General features: G+C 31.6%; 1 long non-coding RNA gene across 1 annotated transcript in view; it reads left to right on the top strand.

The window, feature by feature from the left end:
• LOC145263420 (uncharacterized) overlaps nt 1-27,582 on the top strand; it is an 800,154-nt gene that overhangs the window by 392,868 nt on the left and 379,704 nt on the right. Inside the window, exon 2 of the long non-coding RNA XR_013864569.1 lies at nt 12,175-12,223. This is a non-coding gene — a long non-coding RNA (uncharacterized LOC145263420). The remainder of the gene's footprint in view (nt 1-12,174; nt 12,224-27,582) is intronic.

Genomic DNA, 27,582 nt, shown 5'->3' on the forward strand with positions numbered 1-27,582 from the left:
TAATCAAAGTATACTTACACAGATAGATATGAAAAGTCTTTATGAAAATGTGTGCCACTTTCCATTCTATGGAGGCCAAGCGAGAACGTAGACCCCACAGTTTTATTATACCAACCCTATTTAAGTTGAAACATACTTATCAAAGTATTCTCATATACCTCTATATAAAAACACTTGTAAAAGTTTTTTTTTTTAATTTTTTATTTCCATACTTTGTAGATGCGCGAACACAGACTCCACAATTTTAATGTACTACCGTTCTGCAAGATCAAACATACCCATTCCTGTGTCTCGATATATCTTTTATCATTATATATAATCAGATTTTTTAAATAGCCACCATATAGGAGCCTATTCGTGACCAGACACACACACATACACACACATTCAGCTTTATAGTATATATATATATATATATATATATATATATATATATATATATATATATATATATTATAAAGATAAATATAGAGGCGAACATAACATTTAGCTAATTTCATAATTATCGAGGCTGATATTTGTGTCCGTTTATGTTGTTTTAACCAGTGCATTCCAATTATAAACAAATGATTAATGTCAGGGCATAATTATTAAACTATCAACATAATAGATTGTCCTCGCTATTTATTATAATTACGTTGCTTAAAAGAAAAACAAAACAGAATGGCAAACATTCTTGTGAGAAATGCAGTCAGGACATTTATCATACAGAAACACACTCTATGAGCTTCATAACGTGTAAAGCCGGCGTCCCATTTTAAATATCACTAATAATCCTATGAGTAAACTAATTTACACGGTAAATCGGTTTCGATTTTCAGCAGCGTCAGTTTATTTTATAATTTGACGTTTTATTTGATTACTGTCTGGACGCCCGGCGTAGCCTGGTCGTTCACTACGCTTATACATATTTTTTTTTATTTATATAATTTTAATTTTGATCCCATCTCTATCATTATAGACTCAATCTTCAAATAAATGTTATATTTTATGAGGAGTAATTTGTCCGGTGGTCTTATTCTTAAAAAAATATAATGATAATAAAAATAATAGTGCCGTTCATTAAATTCTGTCTGCGTGTGGTTACAATATCACATTAACTGCTATTATAGCTTGACTATTTGAAAAATAGTCTTCCGTCTCTTATAGATGAAACGAATATTTTAACAGGGGGGATATTTTACCGTACACCGGGTACAGTTTGACCAGTGTAATGTAAATATATCTGCGTGATAATTCGTTTTATCTAAAGTAGAAAAATACTATTTTTGATCGGATTTTTGTTCCATGTTGATAATTATCGAACGAATTTCTGTACGAAAAGTATCTAAGCACACTCTCAGGAGTATAAAATAACTAGGAGTGCAATCTGTTAAAAATGAGCTCAGCTGTTTCGGAACATATGAGGAACGAACTCAGATACACAGAAAGTTACTTCTATATAAAGTAGGAATTTGTGTAATTTGATTAGTTTGATATTGAAAAGAACATTTTCTTTTTAAAGTAAAAGAAAACTAAAGAATGTATTAATGAAAAATTTCAGTAAGAAAAAATAGTAATAAAGTAATAATTTTTTTTTAGAATTTGGAGAGGGTACTCTTCCATAAAAGATCTATCAACTACCAGCACATAAAACTGAATATATGCGAAAATGTAATTAATCGATAATCATCCTACTTTTTCCTCACTTCTTGTACCTGCATTTATTTTGTAATTTTTTCTTTCAATATAATATGATACTTTAGATGTGTTCGATACTGTGAGATTTGCTACTCTGCTGCATAGGTTATAACATTGTAAATTTTACATATGATTAAGACAATTGATAGACAAATTATATAAATACGTTAGTAGTTTTTTCTTCTTCTTCTTTTTCTTCTTCTTCGTCTTATTATTATTATCATCATTATGAAAAACTGATGATGAAGGTGGCTGAGAATGTGGTAGGGCTTTTGGAGACAAGTATGACTCAATGGAAAACGGTACTGACAGCAAACATAGAGGAGATGGGACAGGTTGGCATGACACGTGGAATATTTCAAGGAGATTCGTTATGGCCGTTTCTTTTTGTAATGATAATAATGCCACTGAGAATCCGCTTGAAGAGAGAAAAACTATAGTATACTTTTGGACTCGTAGCAGACGCCTCAATCATCTACTCTTTATGAAGGATTTGTAAATATTCGGTAGAAATGAAAAGGAAATGGAGAGACTGGTAGAACCTGTGGGGGCATACTCAGGAGACATTGGGATGGAGTTTGGGATTAGTAAATGCACGATGGTCGTGCTGAAAAGAGGAGTAAAGATTCATTCAAATGGAGAAATCATGAAATAAATAGAAGATATAGGGTATAAATATTGGAGTGCTGGATGGTGTAGGCATCATGAACAGAGAAATTAAGGAGAAAGTCAGGAAGGAGTATCATAGAAGGGTGAAACTAATTGCAAATTCGAAACTGTATGGAGGAAACCGAATAAAAGCAGTGAATACATAGCCAGTCAGTGTTTGGAGATAGAGTGCGGGAATTTTAGAATTGTCTGACAAGGATTTGCATGTCATGGATATCAATATAAGAAAAGTTTTAGTAATGTTTGGTATATTTCACATTCGAAGTAGCGTAGCAAGACTGTGTTAAAAGAGGACACACAGTGGGAGAGGATTGAAACGTGTAAAAGATTGTGTTAGAACGGAGGAGATGTCGTTGAAGGAGCATATAGTTAGAAGTGAGGAGTGGATGCTTAAGGTTTTGGCAATGAAGTGGAGGTGTGTGAGACCAGGTATGATTATGTGAAACGTAATGATAAAGAAAGGGCAGGGGAACTGGCTTGGAAGAAAATGCATGCAGGTTCGTCCAGGATATAGCAGAAGTGGCTGATGACAGATCATGTTAATGGCTTAGAGCTGAGTATCTGGCAACGACTACTGAAGCTTTTGTTTTGGCACCACAAGAACAGGCCTTACGAATACGATTGTTTAAAAAAGTGGTTCTAGGAGAGGAAGTTGCTGCGGAGTTCCGGATTTGTGGTAAGACCTACGTGTCCCTTGCGCACCTTGCAACAGAGTGTAGTGGAATGGCACAGAGAAAGAGTACTGCAAAAGACACGATCGAATTGGACTCCGGATATATTGGGTGTGTTAAGGGTTGGGGTGAAGTGTGCTGGAAAATAGTTTGAGGAGGTGCCTGATGAAGTTAGAACAGGATGTCAAGATAGAGGTATGGTGGGACAAAAGTGTAATAACGACCAAGCAATTGGAACATAATCGTCCGGATTTGGTCGTCATTGACAAGGTCTCGAAAAACTGTCAGATTATAGATTTTCAGTACCTTGGAACAGGAATTTGAGAGAGAAGGAGAATGAGGAGTGGAACAATTATGCTCCATTGACCTTGGAGATAAGGCGTATACACGTAGTTAAAACACAAATAATCCCGGTCGTAGTTGGTACACTAGGAATAGTGTCAAGCCGTCTTGAAAGACAATTGGAAAAACCACGAATCCCCGATGTTTTAGGCGGACTTTAGACATCTTATATTGTAGGCACCACCAAAATCCTTAGGAAAACCCTTGATCTTTGAAGCTCTTGGTTTGAAGCCGGGATTGATGGAAATCCACTGGAAATTAATCCCACCCCTTTCCAGAGAGACATTGGTAAACTAAATCACAATTATTATTATTATTATTATTATTATTATTATTATTATTATTATTATAATAATAATAATAATAATAATAATAATATTTTTGTATTATCATTTCGAATAGTAATCGAAAGTCGTTATTCCTGGTAGTAAATGTAAAAAAATATTTTATTTAAATCGTTTTAGACGTTGACAAAATTTTATTTTTTTATAATGGGGAAGCCCCCTTGTTTCATTCTGCTAAAAAATAAATACATATTTTTATATTCAATTATGCATAACAAAATTAGAAATCATTTGGATCTTAACAGTTTAGCCTGTAAACAGACGCCATTTTTAATCGTGTTCAAATGTCGAACAGATATACATGTGTATAAAGAAGAGAAATAAAAGAAGAACGGAATGTATTTACCTAAAAATGGAGTGAGTATGTAAAAAAGAAGCCATTTCTTAAATTTGATTAGGCAGTTTTGTTAAAAAACGCATACATATATACATATAAATAGATATACATATAAAAAAGTATACATTAAATATGTACCCGTGTTTTTTATTAATTAAAACAATGCAACGAAAAACGTAGGACATGTTTGATAAATAAGAAATAATGTGAACAAAAATGTCATTGTAAGGTATCCGTGCCTTAAAATAAGCATGCAAAAAGTACTTGTCAAAAAGAAAATTCGCGCAGAAAATATTTGCTAAAAATGATGCAAAAATTATTTGGCAAAATCAAATTTACTAAGAAAAGGTTTTAAAAATGTGAATTTTTTTACATCTTTTTAATTTTTTATTTTATTTTCCTAAAAGTATTACTTACGCATTAGTAGGTTAAAGTGTTAATACAAACAAAATGGGTGCAGTTTAACCTCTTGCCCAGGACTATTTTTGTTAATATATAGAAATTTATGTACATATAAGCCCGTGAAAAAATTATTTAGTCGAACCTCCAACAATTTGCAATAAAATTCTGATTGTCGTTAGGTTTGTGCAAACGTAGAAAAAGATTCTATACCGTAAATCTGAGAGTATCCTCTAGCAACAAATCGAGCTTTGTACTGTTCAATGCCTGGTGTTTTAGTCTTTTTGTAACAATACATCTTGTAGAAATAACATGTTTATATTTCGGGAGAGGTACTACCGTATAGGTATTATTTTCGGTCAAAGCATCTATTTCTTCTTTCATAGCTATTTTCCATTCATTACTTTGTTCTGAATTAATTGCTTCGTTAAAACTTTTTGGCGTATTTTACATGTAATAGCAATAGTCGATTTGATAAACTTTTATATTGTCGACCACAAAAAAAATCGGGCCGCTTCTATTTCTTTTGGTATATCTTTCGACTTTAACATCATCATCATCATCATCATGGTGGATACTCTTTTCTCCGCCATCTTCATTTGTTTTAATAATTTGAAGAAATATCATTTCATTCTCTTTATTTGACGGGGGTTCGTCTTTAAAATTAAACGAGTCTGTGAATTTTAGACATTGAATTTATTTATTACATTTTTCTCTAGAAAAAATACTAAATTGGCTAGACTGTTTTTATCGTATCCAAGAAAAGACTTCTATCGGTTTTAATATTTAATTTACTCTTTTTATCTATATATGGGAAGCAAGATGAACCAAATATATGTATTCGGCTTAAATTTGTTTTTTTTTTACCACAGAACGCTTGATATGGGGTTTTAGATAGTATTTTGCTAAAACAAGTTTTGCGTATATAGGCAACCACCATAAGTGCGTACGCCCAGAGGGTTTTGTGAGTTTTGATTCAATGAGTAGACATGTTGCCATTTTAAAAAGTGTCCGTCATGTTCGTTCCGCAGTCCCATTTTGGTGTGGCAATCTAGAAGCTGATTTTTTTATGCTTGATACGATGATTAATTATTAAAAGTTCAAAGTCTTTAGTGCGGAATTCCATACCGTTGACTGAGCGAATACTTTATCGTGCGTCGGCTAAATATTTTTTAGTTGCTAGTAGGGTATCAGAACTGTTCTTTAAAAATACACCATAATTAAACCTGACTTGTCATCTACGAAATTTCAACACGCATCTATAATGTTCTCTGACCATCGGTTCCACGGGACCGTTGAAGTTACAATGCACCATTGATAGGATTTTCTCGGCCTTCTGGTATGATATCTTGCTTTCATAGTTTGAAATTTTCCCTTGCATACAGACGTCGTAGTTGAAGTTTTTTGATAGTTTTATTTTCATTCCATCAACTACAGTCAGTAAAATATTATGCCGACACTCAGCCCGACAGATGAGGGACCGGGAACCGGCCCAGTACCTATTGGGTTTAGGTACACCGCCTGGGTAATACCCAGGATTTCCACCCTCCCAGGTCTTGCCATCGGTATTTCCGGCGGAGCAAGTTCATTACTTGTTGCCTGAGGCGCCCCGACCGGGTAATGCCGATGGTGTTACTCAGGCAATTTTTGCAATTGCAGGAGTGCCCCTCTTTAGGGGAGCCTGCTTAGATCCTCACTTTTCGGTCTTGTGCCAAATATTGCTGTTGTGGGCAGCAATTAAATATCTACCCCATTATAGTACAGCTATGATGAGATGTGTCTCCTAGCGGCTTCGGCTGCAGGGAGACAAAGTAGAGTACTCATCAAGGATTCGTTCTTGACACTCAGTCCGACACTTGAAGGGTCAGGAACCAGCACGCACCTGTCGGACTGAGGTACACTACCTGGGTAATTCCCAGGAGGTCTACCCTCCCACGCCTTGCTCCCGGGCTTTCTGGTGGGAAAATTTTATTGCTTATCGTCTGAGGCGCCCCGACCGGGTATTGCCAGCCGACGGGGTTACTCAGGCAATTTTTTTTAATTACAGGAGTGTCCCTCCTTTAGCGGAGCCTGTTTACATCCCCACTTTCAGGCCTTGTGCTAAATATTGCTGAGGTTGGCAGCAATTTAATATCTACACAATTATAGTAAAAATATTGTACCAACAAGTTTTGTAAAGAATAAACATAATTATTTACAACATTTTAGACAAGCTAAACATTTTTTGCAAATACAAAACATAGCAGGCCTTATTTTACTTTCCATAAACTTATACGTATCATATGATCATATAAAATATAGGAATTTTGAAACCGGACAGTTCATTATGTGATAACGTTTAATGTTAAATACAAAATAACACAAACGGAGTTAATCGACTTGAGCTCCTTTTGAAAATTACCAAATAAGCTAGGAAATTTTAAGTCGTATTAAATACTCGGTGCCTTCAATGAATTCTTATTCTTTTTGGTATTGAAACTCTTATTGATAGTATACACTTGAAACTCCAGGCCATTTCGGAGTACGCTCCTCTGGCTGCAATGAACTTGTTGTATCGTGTCATCAATTTCTAGAAGGCTCCATAGAACCCTCTTCTGTTAGCGTGCCAATAACCATCGTCACAATCTCTTTTATCTCGTCAGTTTTCATAACGACTGCCTTTAAAGTGTCCCTTGAGATATGGGAATGAGAAAAAGGCACAGGCAGGAAGGCATTGATAACAGGAAGTGTGAGGACAGTCTTGATGCTTCTCTTAGTCAAATATTCTGTGCAACAGATGGGGTTGTGGACTGGTGCATTCGCGCAGATCTTCCACATCTTCAGTTCGCAATTTATTGGAAGCACATTTCCTACAGTGACATTAAACTGGGCAAGTTGTCTATACAACACAGGACGCCCCTTATCCAATTCGTTTTTTTCTAATCCACTCTAGTGTTATGACTTCCTTGCTTCTCCTTACAGCTCTCATTATTCCTCACAGACTCCCTGCCTTCCTTAACCTCTTATGCAAAACATAATTCATAGCATATCATTTTTTAAGTTGTATTCACATCCAGATTGTATTTTTAAAATTCACCAGCTATGATAATAAGACTTAAATCGTGTGTATTCCGATGCCTGCTGCAGAGTTTCATTTGAACCTAACATCAGAAAAATTGGTTAATCATTTAATAACGTCTGTATCAATACCATACTGATTTCTCATAAGTCTACGACAATTTACATCCCTGTACAAAAACGCAAATAAACTTATTTACGGCACCTTGTACTAAACCCGACAAAGGAGATTAAGCAATAAATTTGCTCTTAAAAACATCGACCAACATGTAAGTAAAAGAGTGGGAAAATAAATGGTATGTATTGTTAGTTAATTAAATACCTATAGTATTTTGAAAAAATAAATCCATTTATTTCTAGATATAAGAAACACAGAGTAATGAAACGATAACTACGATGTCATCAATATATATATTTATTACTAGCCTGTAACATTACTTGGTTATATTTTCCATGTATATATACATTTGCAGTTATATGTACGTGTTGTATTTTCATATAACCAGCATATTCGAACATATTACTAATACTACTTGGTAATTTAATATATCTATATAGACACGCATACACACACATACACACACATATATATATATGCATATATATATATATACATACACACACAAAGTTACTCAATTAACACACACACACATATATATTGTCATATATAAAGAGTGAGAGGGGAATAATGTTTTCATATTGATAAGTGATGAGTGCTATTTCTACTATTAAATATATCTTCTGGATTCATTTATTATATAGTGAATTACATCATCCAATAGTGACGTCCTCCTTATTAATTCATGTATATTTAATATGTTTGTGCGTGTGAATCAACCAAATTACATGATATATGAAAAAGGTCGAACGCATATATTGCGAGAGCCGATTGAATCGCAGGCGTTCACAGATATTTTAAAGATATCTCATAGGTTAATACACATCTTATACACTAATTTATATATTCACTCACACACACATATAGATATATGTATGTATGTAACATCCATATAAATATAGCTAAACACGTATACATCTATATATTATATGAATCTACACCTGCACATATATATATATATATATATATGTGTGGGGGGGTGTCTGTGTGTGTGTGCGTGTGTGTGTGTGTTTAGGGAGTGCGTGTTCTTATTTATGCAGAGATGTTTATGGCTGAAGCTGCTTGTTTGCCGTCTTAAAATCTTGCCCTGGGCATATCGCCATCGATTGGAAGGAAAGATGAATAAAGTAAGGGTTTTATATGATTCATCAAGTGAAAATTCGCCGAGTGCTTTATGATTCATCGCCCCAGTTTGATAGGAAAATACAGCAAGCGTTTGAATTGAAGCCAGGGAGGAAATCCGGATAAACCCCAATTAAATAGGGTCTCGGTAGTTTGGGCTCGTGAAAGTGGAGGGAATTTTGTGAATACAATTTGATGTAAACAGAAAAGGATGAGGGTAGTAGAATGGCCAATAAAGAGGAACATTAGATCTATAGGCAACCAGTTATTTGGGCAGCTGAATACGGTCCACGTACCACACGTACATAAACATATTCCCTAACTTCAATCTACTGTGTTACTCAACTTCGCTCATCGGAAGGCTACATTTTTTATTATTTATAAATTATTAAATTGTAAAAGATGTACTGCGTTAACTCATTTTAATCAATTGTAAAACTCACCGCTATCGTCAATTGGCAGTTTGCCGACAATATTATTGCATTTCTTTTTTATAAAAATATATAAGTATACACACACACACACACACACACACACACACACACACACATATATATATATATATATATATATATATATATATATAATAAATTCCACATCCAAACAACGTCGCAGCTCACAAGAGCAATGTCAGTCAACGAACCGGAAGTCCAAGACTCGAGATTCGCCCTAATTTGGGCTCATCAGTAAGGGTTTTGTCTAACTGATGGGCCCAAATGAGGGAGAAACTCGAGTCTTCGACTTCCGGTTCGTTGACTCTCATGGCTCTTATGAGCTGCGACGTTGTTTGGCTGTGGAATTTATTATATACAATCTCTCACATCCTGAAAATCCTATTATTAGTTGCTCATTTTGTTAGCATTTCTGGATGGCGTCGTCCTTTCGAGTTAAAAACTCCTACTTGTGAGACATCGGCCTGGGTTATTGACTGGTTGGATGGCCACGTGCCTTGTCGAGACGAAGTAGGTTCATTTCACAGTCGGATTTCGGCGCGGTTTGCTTGATCTGTGTTGGTTAATAGAAATTCTTGTGTGCAGGGCGTTTGCTCAGTTGGTAGAGTGCTTGCCTCGCATGCAAGAGGCTCGGGTTTCGAATTCTGAATTCGCACGTGTCTAACAGATGAGCCCAAATGAGGGTGAAACTCGAGTCTTCGACTTCCTGTTCGTTGACTATCATGGCTCTTGTGAGATGCCACGTTGTTTTGGCTGTGGAATTTATTATATACAATCTCTCACATTCTAAAAATCATATATATATATATATATATATATATATATATAAGTATGAATGAAGAATATTGTATCATTCTTATTGAATGTCGTATATTGTATCATTATTATTAATACATACATTAATAACATGGACTCTCTTTCTGAACTGTCTATTAACAATTAAATTAACTGATTCTGAAGTGTTTTATTTACGAAAAAAATTCCCTCTTAATAACTGGAATTTTATTTTGACAGTAATTTCTCGTTTTCAAATATACATGTTCAGATTAATATACAATTAAAATTAAATTATTAGCAACACACGATCAATGCATTAAGTGAATCAAAATGTTTATATTATAATGGATTTAGTTAAGGTAATATTGTTATCCTCGAGAATAATTACGCAAATAGATTGCAATACTTTCTCGTCTGTTTAATAGTAAATGGTTGTTTACTGAGAAATTAAATGAAATATTTATCCGATTTTAAAATAGAAAGTTTCCAAAACTGAAAAAAATGGTTATTTCTTAGTGATGAACGTTGTGTAAGCGGTAACAGCTTGAATAAGTATTTTACAAAGAAAAATATATCTGGAATAAACTTTTACTTGTATTATTACACCTACATTTTTTTCAAGCAACAAAGCATTTTTAAATTATATTACCAGGATGTCAATAAAGATTCAGATTTCTTTTAAAGTGGCGTGCATTATTTTATTTTTCTTTCTTTGAGAATTTAAATGATAAATGCTTCTTTGATAAATGATTTTAATTTACAATTGTTTTTTCATCATTTTTATAATCTAGTAGATATTAGTGTGATTTTTTCAGATAATTCTGTCTTGAAAATTTCGTTTCAATTTTTGTTTTAAAGTCTTCAAAGAATCTAAACATATTTTACCTTGTTGTTTTCAGCTTGAAAGAGATTAGAAAAAGATGTGATAACATTGGTAATAAACGAAATATAATATGGTGTTTGTATTGTTTTGCAATCATAATTTCTTATTTTTTTGTATTTCTGAGTAAAATATAATTAATACAGTATCCTTAAAATTTAATCTGTACAACTCCAACTAAGGCATCCTCAAATCGATTTTGTACATACATTTATAAAATACCCCGGAGAACAGGATTTGTGTCGTATATTGTATCATTTTTCATTTAATTACCAATTCATTTTCTCAAAAACGAAAACAAAAATGTTTACGTTGCTAATTTGTAGGAATATATGACAAACTAGCAAAACCATTTGAAATTCCATAGAATAAGAATATAATATATCAACAAATTTGTTTTGAGAAATCTGATAATTTTGTGAGTATTTCAGTGGACATGTTACTGCATAAAAAAAACAGAAAAAAAAAACAAGACGCACAACGTACGAAATTATTTTCCTTTCTATGAAAATCTTGCCCATTGTGGTTTGAATATAGAACTAACCCAATGGGATAACAGAATAAGTAATGATAAATACTCAAGAAACTAATACATAGTTCAATAGAAATAATAATATCAGATTTTTAAGAGATAATATTACATTTACTATTCATGACCAACATCCCTAGGCACCCACTAATCTTTTTTTGGCACTTTTTTCTCGAAAGTTCCATTTTAGGGTATCTTCATTTTATGCTAAAGCATCACTGCACGCCGAAATTACTAACACTTCATAACTCTAAAAATGCTCCAATAAGTATGTATAAGGATATTTGAAAACGAGGCTACATAAAAATAGTCAATCTTATTTAATTATAAAAAATTAGCATATCAGGATTTTGAAAGCCTCATTTTACAAATTTGGTAGGTTGTAAGCGATTTGAGATTCAAAAATTGTATTTAAATTTTTCAAAGCATAACTAAGAAAAGAACACGCAGAATATTTTAATGGTGCTTCTTTATGTAATATATAAATAAAATGACTGTAAAATAGTGACACAACATTTTATAGAATATGGCTCAGGTTTCTAAATATAAAATACTTTAGGATTAGTTTAAAATAGAAATCTGCCAAAATTGCATTATTGTTATTTGGAATCTATAGCATGTTACATTAACGGATAGAGTTGAAATGTGTATTTTGTTTTAGGAAAAGCATATATAAGCAAAATGCAATTAATAATTGAGTATAATTTCCTACAATAAAGCATTTTTAAATTAAATTACCGGTATGTCAATAGGGATTCGTGTTTCTTTTAAAATGGCGCTTTCTTTTTTTATTTCAGAATTTTGATGAATTATGACTATTCTATTTGTGTCGATGTAATGAAAAATGTGAGTATCATGTTGTTTTATCCATCAATTTGTATTATCCAGTTGTTATAAGAGTGACTTTATTAGATAATGTTGTCTTGATAATTTCATGGAAATAAACGGTGAGTCATTTGCAAACATGTCACCGAAATAAATTTCCGGTTGAAAAAAAAAAAGAGAAAACATGTAATCGATTAAATGTATTTTAGTTGATACTTTTGGAGGAGGTGCTTTATTTTTGTTTTTTTTATGTTTGTTTGTTTTTTTACAAAGGACTACGACAGAAGCGTACACTAACTCAGTAAATAAAATATCGATTTTTCAGGGAATACTTCTGTGTAATATATGTTAACTGCGGCTGACTATTTTTGTCGCACTATCTTTCTCTATATTTCTCTCTATCTCTCTCTTAAACACACACACATAAATACACACCTATGTGTGTATCTGTGTATTTATATTCACACTATTTATTTCCCTCTCTGTTTAATATTGCTACGTTTGCAAATAAATGAGCTTATATTTACACACGGAAGCAAGGTCTGATTTTAATATTTCAATAACAAATATTTTTTGTCATTTAGTGAGGTTAGGAATTGTTTAGGGCTAAGACAATTTATGAATTATTATAAAAGCAATGTGCGAATTTTCATAGTTGTCCGAGTATTCAAACTGCAATTATGACCGAGGAAAATATTCTTTTGAGTGTATATATATATATATATATATATATATATATATATATGTACATGAGGAATGTTATTTAAATTCTGTGAATTAGAATACACTACAATGTATTATTCGAAATCAAATACAAGTCGAGAACAAAAATGTTTCTAATACTATGGAATTTTAAAGATTTGCTCTTACACTGAGGGTTAATTGGGTAGCAAAATAATAGTCATGGCCAAGTTATACTCTTGCGGGTTTGCACATAAATCCAGTATTAAAAATTGTGAAAGAATTTTTATTTGTATAAAAGTCGGTGATGGTGCAAAAATATATGGGTTAAAAGGGATATCTGTATAAGGAAATCTGGGTTCGAAGATTAAACAGTTTAAATATGTGGTGCAAGCCAAGGAATTTGTTGATTGGTCAAATGCACCGGTGCAAAAATAATATTCCAATGGAAATGTTAATAAACGTCTTCAAATTCCAAATCCGAATAGTGAATCGTTCAACTATGGTAGGAGATTTTTACACTGTAGAATATTCTAAGTGAAAAATATGTGTTTAATGATAGAGAAAATCCCGTCACCTCTATCGACTGGGAAATAATAAAATGGAGTATACTAAACATTTAAAAACAGAAATAGATGATATTTCTGGATTGTGACGACATTCTATCTTTAGAACATATTTAAACGCACAAATATTGAAAAAAAAAAAACTTAAGTTTATATCGAGGTATAAATAAACTGAAGAAAAGAGGGAGTAGAGTAACAGTTGGGAAGCCCCTTTGTATCATCTATTTCTAATAAGAAATAGGAAAATCTTAAAAATATTGGATATTTTAAAGAAAGAATTAGTGATTAATAGTTGTGACACTATTTCATGTCTAGATAATAATACATATATTTATAATTATTGTTTATGTAGTTTAAGGGGATCATTATTTGAGTAAGTAATTTCTATCTGGTTGTATTTGCATGATTTTATGTGCAGGAAATGTTAAGTTCATTTACGTGTTTATTATATTTTTCTTGGTCTGAAGTATATAATTATACATGCAGCCTTCGAAATACAACAGCGAAAGTATTTGAACCTGGTCTGAATGATATTGGCGTGTAAAGTATAACCCAATTAATAAAGAAGGGCATTCTCTGAGGCATAAGATTTATTATTAAAGTAGTTAGAGATGTCTCTTTTTAATTATCAATATTTTCATTGTTAAAATAAAACATTCCTTTCTGCATTGACGTGTGTATTTCTATGTATATGTTAATCGGTACATATTTGCATAACTATTTATGCAGTGATGTGTTTATATGTGCAAATATTTCATGCATATCCTGACTAGGGTGTGATAACAGCGTATTCCTTTCATTGTTTTTACTCTTGAGTATATATCCCTTAATATTTTATGTTTTTATATAGACTGTTGTGGTACATGGTTGATTGACCGTGTCTTATTGTGTCGACCATACACTTGAGAGTCAAAAGAATGTAAAGAATATTCTGTTGTCACAGCCCTAATCATGGTTTCGGTGAGAGAAAATTTTCGACAGTCGATATGTATTTTTACTTGCTTAACTGTTGCCATCTATCAGACTATAAATTCATTTTTTATTTTCCTCTCTGTTTTATTCGATGTCACTAGTGCACTATCGGCTTAACTACTAGTTTGAATTTATTTTAATATTGGGCGTGTAATTATGCTTAAAATATAATCTGTTTCTGCCTTAAATTTTCTTAGAATAATTCATTTTTATTTTTATCAATTCATGAGACCGAACTTGTTTTTCTCTCTCGTTGTAAGCATAATACTATTTGTTATCATAAGCTTTTGCAGTAGTAACATAATTTAAAGATGCCATCCTCGAATTTCGACATTGCTCATGAATACTGATAGATTATTCGGATTATAAAACACAAATGAACTACTTCATTTGAATCTCTATCTGGCCAATCAATATTTTATTTAAATTGTACTACACCGTAATTTTTTTCACCGAGCCTGGACTTCATTTCCGATAATATTTTTTGCATTGTTATATAAAGTATGCAGATATGATTTCTCTTCTAATGTTTGTATTAAATTCATGTGTAAACCAAGACAATTACAACTTGGTGATAACTATGATCTAAAAAAAAAGATTTCCTCAGAGAATATTATTTAACATTCCATGAAATATGTAAAATATTACCGTTTTCGACTTCTATTTCATATCAAATAATAAACTGTTGAAAATTATAGTTTACAGAGATTATATTGATTTTTTTTAATGTCAATGCTGTTTTATTTGGTTAGTATTTTCGTATAAACATTAATCATGATATCCATTACAGTTTACAGAAGAATTTGGCTTGAAAACATATTTTTTTATTATTATTATTTATATATATATATATATATATATATATATATATATATATATATATATATATATGAATAAAAAAGAATGCGAAAAGTATAAAAGATTATAACTTTTCTTTACTCGTTTTTAATTGGTGACGTGCAGGAATACAAAATAATATTATGAAAAAAAAAAATAAAAAAAACTTATATTTATATATATAGTTCTTATTTTTTTTTATTTTCATGCTTTCTGGACCAGGAGCGAAGGTAGACCCCGCAATTTTAATGTACCACCGTTCTGCCAGATCAAACATATCCATTCCTGTGTCTCGATACATCTTCTATCATTTTATGCAATCAGTATTTTTAAAATAGTCAACCATATAGGAGCCTATTCGTGACCAGACACATACACATACCCATTCAGCTTTATATATATATATATATATATATATATATATATATATATATATATATATATATAAACATTTATTTTTTATGTTTACAAGCAAAATTATTCTGTAAACTGTAATGGATATTATGATAAATGTTTATACAACAATCCAAACCAAATACAACAGCATTGACATAAAAAAAAATCAATATACTCTCTGTAAATTATGTAGACATGTGTGTGTGTGTGTGTGTGTGTGTGCAATTCAGTCTCAGATATGTCTGTATATTATCTGTTTCATGACGTTAGCCTAGTCACGCATGCTCGCTGGCATATCATTTATTCGTCGAACGCTGTAACTTAATGGACGCAACTTAAGTAGGCCTGTTCTTGTTTTAATCCTTAGAGCTTCATTGGAAACGAGAGAAAAAAACACGAAGATATTATTCAATAAACCTTTTATTACTTAAAAATTGAAGCGCTAAAACCGTCTGGAAATAATGAAACTAAAACCATCTATGAGATCAAAGTGAAACGGAATCAGCTTGCCTTACTTATTTAATGTTTTTCGATGGTTGGCGAAATTGATTTCATGTTAGCAGATGCTTTTTTATTGAATAAATGCAAATATATTAACAAATTTATTGCTTATGTTTGACCGAGATATGAATAAAACCATTTAATTTTTCGTAAAATAAACCAGGCGCAAAAAAAAATAGTTCATGAGACATACTTAGTGTGATGTATTGCATGAATTTTCTAGTATATCAAAATAATTTGTAATGGTGTATTTATTATGAAATTAAGATTTAAAAATTATAATAAAAAAATATTCGCCCGAATTTCTTTTTGCAAGCTCCTGACTTATACTGTGATACTCACCATCCGTTCTTTCTCTCTTAGCTGTTAAAACCCCTATTTTCTGCTTTTTATTTCGTTATGTTCACAGCATTTACTGTCCTTTCATGCAAATTTATATGCTATGTATATTAATAAGCTATCTATAGACAATAGGTTTTCTTTGATATTTCCATACGTTGATTCCCTCACTCGATAGGATAAAAAAACGACGTTATAGCTTGTGTAAGTCACAATATTAATTCTATTCTCTACATAACTTTCTAATGTTATCATCCCAATTATTATAGTTGGGTGCGGGATCTTTGTTCGGTTGCCTCTGCAGAGTGGCGGAGCAGCAATTTCTCTCAAAGGAAAATTAATCTCAATACTATTTTCGAATGGCATATCGTGATCATCAGGCAGTTTATGACGGGCGTCATAATCAGGGGTTTACGAGCTATGATTTTTGGAATAATCGTCCATCGCATATTGGCATGTTTAATTGTAAGATTTCTTCTGACCTGCTACTAGTGTTATCGAATTGCATGCGAACACCTGGACTGAGGCGCAATATCTTATATGATAACAGATTCCATAAGCAATAACCGAGTTTGAATTCGTGATTTTATTCACGGCATACCCCTGGACATCTTGCGGGTAAGGGTTAACCATGCGGTCGTCGTTGTACGGTGAAGTAGATGTTAAAACATTGCCCTTTAGTGTGACGCTATACCAGTAAAACGCTTTTGGAAGTAGAATAATATGTACTCGTCTTAATGTTTTACACATTTCTGTGAGTTCTCTCAACGACAGCATTTTCTGCTGGTTCGAAGGCACACCGCGATAGGAGACGAAAACTCTAATCTTGCATGACCCGCCATGGTAAATTAGGTGGCATTGTCTCTTAGTTTTTCGATTAGTGAGCCTCGCTGGTAAAATATCAACTCAAACTGGAGTATAATGATTAGACATTTCGCCAACGTAGAGAACGCTATGGAGCAAATCGTTAAGAACCACAATCATTAAGTGTAGGAAAGTGGTCACTTCCGTAATAAGATATTCGATTTGTACCTGTGTATAGGCGAAAAATCAATAGACTGACATGCTTCATATATATATATATATATATATATATATATATATATATATATATATATATATAATAGTGGCTAGGGTCAAAAAATTGATGTAGATGAAAAAAGGCAAGGGAAACAGTCTATAAAAAGCATTATGAGTTCCAAATAATTTGTATGTTTTATTTTTTTTGCACATATACGTATTTCTGCAGCCAATTTTAAAAATGAAATCGGCAACAAAGGGGGCATCGTTTGCAAATTAGGTAAAAAACAGTAATTATTCATGGTGATAGAAAAGAAATTTGTATGGGGGAGACGATAAAAGGAAACACTCTCAACTGACACTATTCAGTTAGAAATTCTGAGTATGTTCGTTTTGTTTACACAAGGATGTCTTTCGGTCAACACTTTTAAAAATTAACGTCGGCAACGAGAGGGACCTCGTTTAACACCGTGCCAAATACCATAAATTAGGAGCGAGGGTAGGAAATATTTGCTTGGGGAAAGGCGAAAAGGAAGCAATCTCAACGAACACCAATAAGTTCAGATTATGGGCATGTTAATTTTTTACAGAAGTGCGTCTTTCGCTGATACTTTTAAAATGCACGTCAGCTACCGTTTAACTAATATATATATATATATATATATATATATATATATATATATATATATATATATTTATATATATATATATGGCTAACTCTAGCAGAAGAGAAACCATATTGCAGGTGACCGAACACATAATATTTGCTGAGGTAGTTCTGTATCCAAAACATATTTCAGCAAGTGCCTCATGAGGCACAGGGGACTCATTAATCTGTAATAAGGAGATGGCCGATCACCTGATTGATCAGATTTCGAGGGCGCTGTGAAACATTTCTCCTCAAGAAAAAGTTAAACATTTTTGTAAATATGAGAGCTAGTTCTGGTTGAAGGTTTCTGATCACTATATATAAATGATATCTGACCAGTCGCTTTGAGAACCCATCTTATAAAATATATCAAAGGAATACGAATATCCACATATCGAAGTAAATGGATATAACCTTAGAGAATAAGCGTTCGTCTTTACTAAGTAAAATTTAATCAAATGTTGAAGTAAATAGCATATTCTAGATGAAAAAGTCGATTTAATTTTGCTACGAGTAACTAAGAAATTAAGAAGAAAACTCAACTAATAATAAACATTACTAATACTCCCCTACATTTCAAAAGTTTTGATATAGTTATTAGTTATTGATATTATTTTAAATCCTCGGACTAATGTTCTCATCCTGAGCGTCTTTTTAACAACCTTTCGATAGATGCAAGCTGCGATATATTTTAAGTGTAATTTTTTGGAACTCGGGAGTGTTTTTATCGAACGCGAATTTTGACGGAGTTACGAACGGAATTTTGTAAATAATTTAATACCATATGGGAAGCGTTTATTATAAATAATCAATAATATATGCATAATTAAGTAAAGAATAAGAAATATAATTAGAAAGATAGATAGATAGCTGGATGGTAAATAATTAGTAATAAATATTGATATTTACATCTAACAATAAAGTACCTTTATGGCTGTTAAATTCGTACTAGAACTGTCCACAAATACCTGTGGAGCAGTAGTTACAGTACGTGAGAAAATCAGTTGTAAAACTAATATGCTCTTGAACGTTGAAAGTGTAATTCCCAATGTGCACTACCTTAAAATACAACTGCTAATGTCTTAGGACCTCTATAATGTCATGGTTAACAAAATTTTAGTAAATAAAGATTTTCATTCGAAATTCTGTTCAAATGACAGAAGCAGTCCTGTGTTCGGCCAGATATATCTTAAGATTAGATTAACCGAAAGATACTAAACATAACACTCAAGATGAGTCCGAAGATTTCAAATAAAAATAAGATGTTACTCGATACCTCTTCGTTTAACCTCTTCGGTTTACTTAGAGGTTATAAATGGATATGTATTTTTAAGATATTGCGAAGGCTATTGCAAAGAAATGGGCTCTCTCCTCAGTGTCAGTAGACAACACACATCTGACAATCCAAGGCCAACGTATTATATTGTTGTGGCATCAGTGATTTTGCAATTAGCAGAATATGCTTATACACATCTCAAGTATATATATATATATATATATAGATATATATATATATATATATATATATATATATACGATCAACTAAGCTTCAGCCTTAATCCTCTGTGCAATGATTCATCGCTGTATATGTTTTACAATAATTTTAATGAGCTCAGCCAAAATGTTGGCACTTGTATAAACTTGATGAAAATACTCACGAAAAATTCTGAAAAATCTTCACCTTTTCCTGCCTATATCTGCCGGACAGTCTTCTATTTTAATACTTTCTTCTTTCGAACGTAGATTTGAAATTCACTACCTGTCTTTTGTTTTTTTTTTACTGCCATACAAACATTTAAATGCAGTGTGACTAGATAGCCCGCTGTTCAACTTCACAAATAGTAATCCAAGTAAGAATATTCATTATTTTTTATAATTATTCATTATAAAATAATATACGTGTTAAATTGATATCTATTGATGAATAATCTGGACAACTAGTGGCTAAACGTACACGTTTGAAAACAAAAATATATACTCTGTGAGTTTTTTTCTTTCTGAGAAAGCTAATGTAACACCCTCGAACATTAACAGATATGCAGGATTATTTCAGCCATTGATGTTTTGTTTCAGCTTAATTTGTTTTATTTGTTTGAATAAATAACTACAAAGGAGTTAAAATATCTGTCATAAAATAATTAGAGCAGATTTTTAAATAATCATTTAATAGTGTAATACAAGACACATATAATATCACTAATTAAATTATATGTAAGCCAAGAATCTTTTATTTGTCCTTGATCTGATAAAATAGATCACGTTCAAATGTTTACGGACGTTAACCTTCACACTTTTTTCAAATATAACTACAGCACACACGTAGAATTTCAATGCACTCACGTAAGGAGTTTAATAATTATATATGTATCACTGACAAGTAAGCCAAACTCTGATAAAACTTTTGCTCATGCTTATGATGCGCGGCTAGCATGATAATTCAGACTGACTTTGGGTATATTGTTAGAATATTGACACGAGATTAAGTGACCTCTTTTTCTCCTTACATTAAATAAACACTTTGCAAAAAATAAAGACAAACATGGACGATGTAAAAATTGATGTTAAACATTGTATAGTAACCGGCTCGTCAGATGCACACTTCGGACAAAAAAGGCGAAGCGCGGAACTTCTTGGCACTTTCCGTGTTTTCGGATACGCTATCGATTTACGATTTAGTAGGGGAATCTCGTCTTCTTTGTTGTTGATTAGAAGGAATCGACGGTTTTTGGGTCTGGCCAATGTTTTGATGCTTGTGATTCACCTCGTACATCAAAAGTATGACAGAGAAGGAAATGACTTGCAGTTCTTGGAAAAAGAGGACGATGAAGTAGAAATTACGATTTCCTTTCGCTGTTATTCCCATCACGATATCACCATAAGTCTGTATGTGTGTGTGTGCATATATATACAAGCATACATATTATTATATATACATATCTGTACGCATAGACATGCGTATATAGCTCCATGTATAAACATATATAAGTAGAACTAGAATTTAATTGAGAAGATATTTCGAGCTACACCGTAGCTAGATAACTTGTGAAGTAAACCTTTATGATATGCCGTATCAAGGGCCTTGGATATGTCAAGACCAATTGCTATAGACAAGAAGCCTCTGTCGAGAGATTCACTAATCGTAGGAGAAACAGCTGTAAGTATATCTGCTGTAGATCTAGCAGAACGGAAACCAAATTGCATGTGACTAAGAAGATTATTTTTATGAGATGCTTGACTTCTCTATTATATACAAATTCTAGAAACTTACTCATGGAGCCAAGAGACTTATTGACCTGGTCTGAGTGGGAAATAAAAAATAATCAGAGAAATGTTATGGTATATAATTATTAAAATTACAAGAAAACTAGTCATATAATTACATGACCCATTGAAAATCACAATATCGATTGGGCAAATGTATAGTTATATACATCTTAGTAATCTCATATAGCTTTTTAGAGTCTAACCTTCATTATTCAGGCAGAAAAATAAATCGAAAAACAACTTACTGTATACTAAAAATCGAAAAGAAAAATTATATAACAATATTTCATGAAATATTGCTTAGATAGATAAGAGAAATACACTTTCGTTATTTTATTTCTACTGTAAATTTAATGGTGATTTTTTTTTCTGCAGAACAATTACCATTAACATTTTCATGGGAAATATGCGTATCTATTATAAGAGAATGTTGTAAGTAATCTTGTTCACATTGCGTATAGTTTTAAAAAGAAATTAATCCTGTGTAGTATTTAGTTTTGGTGTGTAAAAATGCATTCACAAGTCCACTTAACATGAAGTTGTCTTAAGCATTACGAAAGTGAACCGCTAGAATATTGCATTTTTAAAGTCAAAATAAACTGTAATCCTTGCTACTTCTTAAAAAATAAAATTCACAAAAAATGCGAGTATATATATATATATATATATATATATATATATATATATATATATATATATATATATATATATATATATATATATATATATGTGTGTGTGGGGGGTGTCTTTATATGAATACGTGTCTATTGTGATCAACCCTATTCTATTTGACTGCCAAAGGTTTGAACGGTCTCTATTAGATTGTAATAAATTCGACACAGCCGCTAATGTCTTCGACTTCTATGACTCGTCTTCACACGAGTGATGACTTAAATGTTACGTTTAGTTAATTTGTTGAAAACATCGATTAAATCGTGTAAGAACACTTTTACGTACCCTTTCCCTCATATTTAATCTGATTGATGGTTGATATTTTTATGCAAATAAATAGGGATTTTAAGATAGGACGGTGCAGGTAAAAATATGAGAGTGTAAGAATGCCGGTATTTATATGTTTGTAAATTTCATTTTGGGGTGACATGTGCAACTAGATCTTGATAAATAAAGCTGTTAGGGGAAGACACGTGACATGACAGCCAGCGAACAATACTAGTCCTAGCTATGCTGATGCGTCATTATTGTATTATTATTAGTTGTATTAGTATTAATAGTCTTAGTTGTGTTCTAATAATGACTAATGTGTGTTTAATTTGTTGATGGACGATATAATTTGGAAAGGTGTTAATAATAAGAGTCTGCATTATCTCATAAAAAAATGTAAGTATAGAAAGTGCATTTTGCTGGCTAGATTAGATTTTCACTACGCTATAAATTACTTATAGGGTGATTCGCTTTTAAAATAAAGGTTTTTTTTGTACGGGTTGCAATGAATTTATAATTGTCGACTTTTATCAATTATATCGAGGAAGCTAATTGTGTCATTCATATTTATTTTATGTGTAAAGTCTAATACCAGATTTTTTAAAGCGAATTTTTATTATTATTAATTGATCTAAATGTTCTGTTAGTAAGATTATGCCATTAATGTGCCTAACATATATATAGGGTTTAGAATGCTATTGCAGATGTGACTTTCCAGCTTTTTTCTATAAAATTCAGAAACTACTAACCTAGAGCCAACACCATTGGACTTATGTCCATCTGGCTATTTACGTATCTGTTGCTGCCCTGGAAAATGTATTTCTATAAAGTATTGTCTTAAAAAACATGAAATCCCCCTCTCTTTTTAAAATAAAATCGAGTCCTTGCTTGCTCTAAGTGGAAACCCACCACGGTGTACAGGGAATGAGATTCACATGCTTACAGGCAAAAACTTAGTCCACAATATGCTATGGTCTATACTGCACTATAGACAACACACTTTTGATTTTATAAATGACAATTATATATAATAGCTTGGATTGACTTTTAAAATGCAAAACTCATTTATCTTGATTCAATTCTTATCTTACCAGAAATATTTTTTCGACCAATCTTGTGTATAACAAAAAAAAAACAAAAAAACAAAACAGTCTTTATACAAGTGTAAACTCCGGTCAAAATGAAGCTTTCCTTTTAAATCGGATTTATTCGATTGTCGATTATTGGTACTTATCGGACACATCCTCAGGTGCATAAATTTGTGTGAGGAAAACTTGCGGCTCAGCTGTTTTTGAATTTACAGTGAACGAACTCTCACTCACAGATATATTTATTTTCTATCTCGACTTGTGTCTGAATGAGAAATATATTTAATCAACACATGTTTATATAATATTATTCTGGATCTCGCAAATAATTATTTATTAGACAGACAAATCAATAAAACGCAGCAAATATATTTATTAATATTTCTATGAAGTGTTTATTTTATTAAATATAAACTTGGCTAGAATAAGACGAATTTATAAGTGTTAATAATGAGAATTAATATAGTGCGACATAATTCATTAAGATAAATAAAATAAGTGTCAGAAACAATATTACTTTATACCTTCAATTAAGCATCTATTAGAATAAAAATATATTTATTTTCTCTGTTATTGTTTTTTACTGTTCAATTTTATGCTTAGTATTTCCTGGACTTCTACAACTTCCTTTTACAGCAATAATCATTTATTCGTATAATGATATTCGTAGCGATACTACTTCTAATGTCAGCGTGTCTCATGTTCTTATGTTTGCTTGCCTGATTGTCAAATATAAGTCAACATTTGCGAATACGCCATTTCTCCGATGCTGTTTATGAGTAAAAATTGGTATTTGGACTTTTTGAAAACGTAACGTATGGACAAATTAAGGAGGAAATAAAGTGAATACAATATGTTGATTAAACACTGTTTAAGAGCAACTTGCACATCAAGTTAACTAAAAATCTGAATAGAATCATGCTACTTAAATGCATCATATGTGTGTAATTATACATCTGATGGAAAACAAAGAGTTGCTACATTTATTAATCTCTATCTCTCTCTCTCTCTCTATCTCTCTCTATCTATCTATCTATCTATCTATCTATCTATATATATATATATATATATATATATATATATATATATATATATATATATATATGGTAAAACTGGTAATTAGTAAAAAAATCTGAAGGGAGTGCTCAATACTATTGCAGAGCAAATATGTGTTTTATTTAATAATTATTAATAATGCGAGGTTAGGTAGACGTATTGTAAGATATGTTCAAAATACATGTTGTTGTTTTTTATATTTAGGGGCTGTATTGATTTGCTTACTGGATAGGGATTTATTTATAGTGTCTAAAAGAAATAAAAAAATATATACATACATGATATAGATATCTATAATATAAAGCTGAATGTCTGTGTGTATGTGGGTGTATGTGTCTGGCCACGAATAGGCTCCTATATGGTTGACTATTTAAAAAAAAACTGATTACATATAATGATAGAAGAGTATCGAGACACAGGAATGGGCACGTTTGATCTGGCAGAACAGTGTTTCATTAAAATTTTGGGGTCTGCGTTCGCAACTGGTCCACAAAGTATGGAAATAAAAAAAATTAAAAAACTGAAAAAAAAACGTTTACAAGTGTATTTTTTATGTAGATGTACATATGAATACTTTGATAAGTATCTTTTAACTTAAATAGGGATGGTATAAAGAAATTGTGGGGTCTGCGTTCGCGACTGACCACCATAGAATGGAAATAGACACAAACTTTAATAAAGAATTTTCATATCGATCTGTGTAAGCATACTTTGATAATTATGTTTCTGTTTGAAGAAATATGGTATAGTAAAATTATGGGGTGTTCGCACCTGACCTCAATAGAATGGAAATATGTCACAAAGTTTCACACGTTTTTTTTAATATAGACCAACAGAATATTGTGATAAGTGTTACAGTGTTAACAGGTATGGTATAATAACTTATGGGGTTTATCTATTTTATTTTTACTTTCATCATATTTTTGTTTGGTTTTTATACCCTCAAATTCAGCCCAAATTTATAACCTTACCTTTTCATAACCTATCATACTTTCATAAATCAGACTCCATTTTCTGTAGGCTGTTTATGAACCGAGTCAACGACGGATACTTTTGCTAGTACAAATATACATTCATATATTTTTCTCCTATACACTATAAATTAATACCTATCCAATAAGCAAAACAATACAGACCCCTAAATATTAAACCAACACCATGTATTTTACATATCTTACAATGCATCTACCTAACCTCACATTATTAACTACACCCGCTTATTTATTTATCCTTTATTTGTTTATTTATCTATGTACCCTTACTTTAAATTACTTACTTAGTGTATATATATATGTATATATATATATATATATATATATATATATATATATATATATATATATATATATATATATATATATATATATATATAATGGTTACCGAAGAAAAACGGGTCCCAACTCTAATTAGGTCAATTTCGTAGTGTTTTGTCCGAATGAAATGAACCTTTGGTAATAACTTGTTTATTATATTCAAACCACCACATAACAACACAAGAGGCGTTGGCCTTTTATCTCCGTTCTACAGCATATGTTCTAGATCGCCTCCATTTAGCTTTTGTTATTTTTATTGTCAACTGAAATGAACAAGTCGGCTTATAGCGACTAAGAAAATTTTAAATGAAACCTTGTACTTGTCAAACACATGCCACCTACATAAAGCCTTTCTCTCTTTCCCTCTCTTTCTCTCTCTCCCTGTCTCTCTCATCTACTTCATATACCTGCTTAAACAAGCAAAAAGCAGTCAAAACTGTAAACCTAAAAATTGAAACTCCTCCTCCTCTCCTTACACCGCCTCTTTTTTCTTTACCATCCTCTCTGCTCCTTCACCTCCCTGTATCCATATATCTCGACCCACGCCTACCTGAATTTGCTACCCCGCACACACAATACAATTTAATGTATTTTAACCTTCAAAACTGAAATATTGTCGATAACCGTCCCCCTACACTTATTATCTCCTACCATCCCTGTTTTTTCTCGTATATCTTCTAATACCCTTTTTTCCAAATACTAACAACCATTTCTGTAAGGTCTGAAGAGGCTTTTGGATCGTAAACATGGTCCAACATCCAAACATATGTAATCAAACAGATAAACACGGTAATAAAAATAAAACATAGATATATATTTCCACACCACCTATAATTTATAGCTTTTCATTATTACATCGACAAATAAATATGCATATGAAATGCATGGTTTTGTCTTGTGTTAATGGGGAATCTATATATATATATATATATATATATATATATATATATATATATATATATATATATACATAGTGTGTGTGTGTGTGTGGATATATACTGGTATATAAATGCAACTTTGTCTATGTGAGTTCCTTTATTATAGACTAAGAAAAAATAATGGCCGGACGGATTTTAATAAAATTTCACATAAAGGGACTTAGTATATCTTGCAGTGTTTTAGGATATGTTTTGCATCGAAAAGTTATTTTAAACAAAAAACAATAATAATTATTACTTGGATAGTCTAAATAAAGGTGAACAAATGTTAATATTTATATTTTATGTTTTTTACCAGGTTTCAAAGGATGACTAAAGAAAGTTTAAAACTGGGGGGTTTCATAATTATCTATATTTACATGTGATAAATTTGTTTCTTTTTTGTGATTGTTGTTATTTTGTTTTTCATAATTCTTCTTCTAAATATGTTTTGCTTTTTATTTACATTTTTCTCCTTTCTTTTTCTCTTTTAAACAAAATTACGTTTGTAAAATAATGACGCTTTTTTCTTCTTATGGATTTTAATGATCTGAAGATGGTGAGCATTTTCCAGAAACCTAATTCTTATTGAATACAGCTTAATTAGGATAATTGTTTTTTCTCTCATTATATATATATATATATATATATATATATATATATATATATATATATATAATTTTCAATAATATAAATGCTACCTGTCTCTTACATGTATGCATGTGTATATGCCTAAAGCTTTCGACAAAGGCGACGGATTTGTTCGCTGTCGAAGTCGTCTTTAAGCTCAGTCGTTAGGACGACAAATATCGGAGAATTGGCTAAAAACAATAATTTGT

The sequence above is a fragment of the Euprymna scolopes genome, chromosome 3 (assembly GCF_053919585.1).
Source record: "Euprymna scolopes isolate OS-2025 chromosome 3, ASM5391958v1, whole genome shotgun sequence".
NCBI lineage: Eukaryota > Metazoa > Mollusca > Cephalopoda > Sepiida > Sepiolidae > Euprymna > Euprymna scolopes.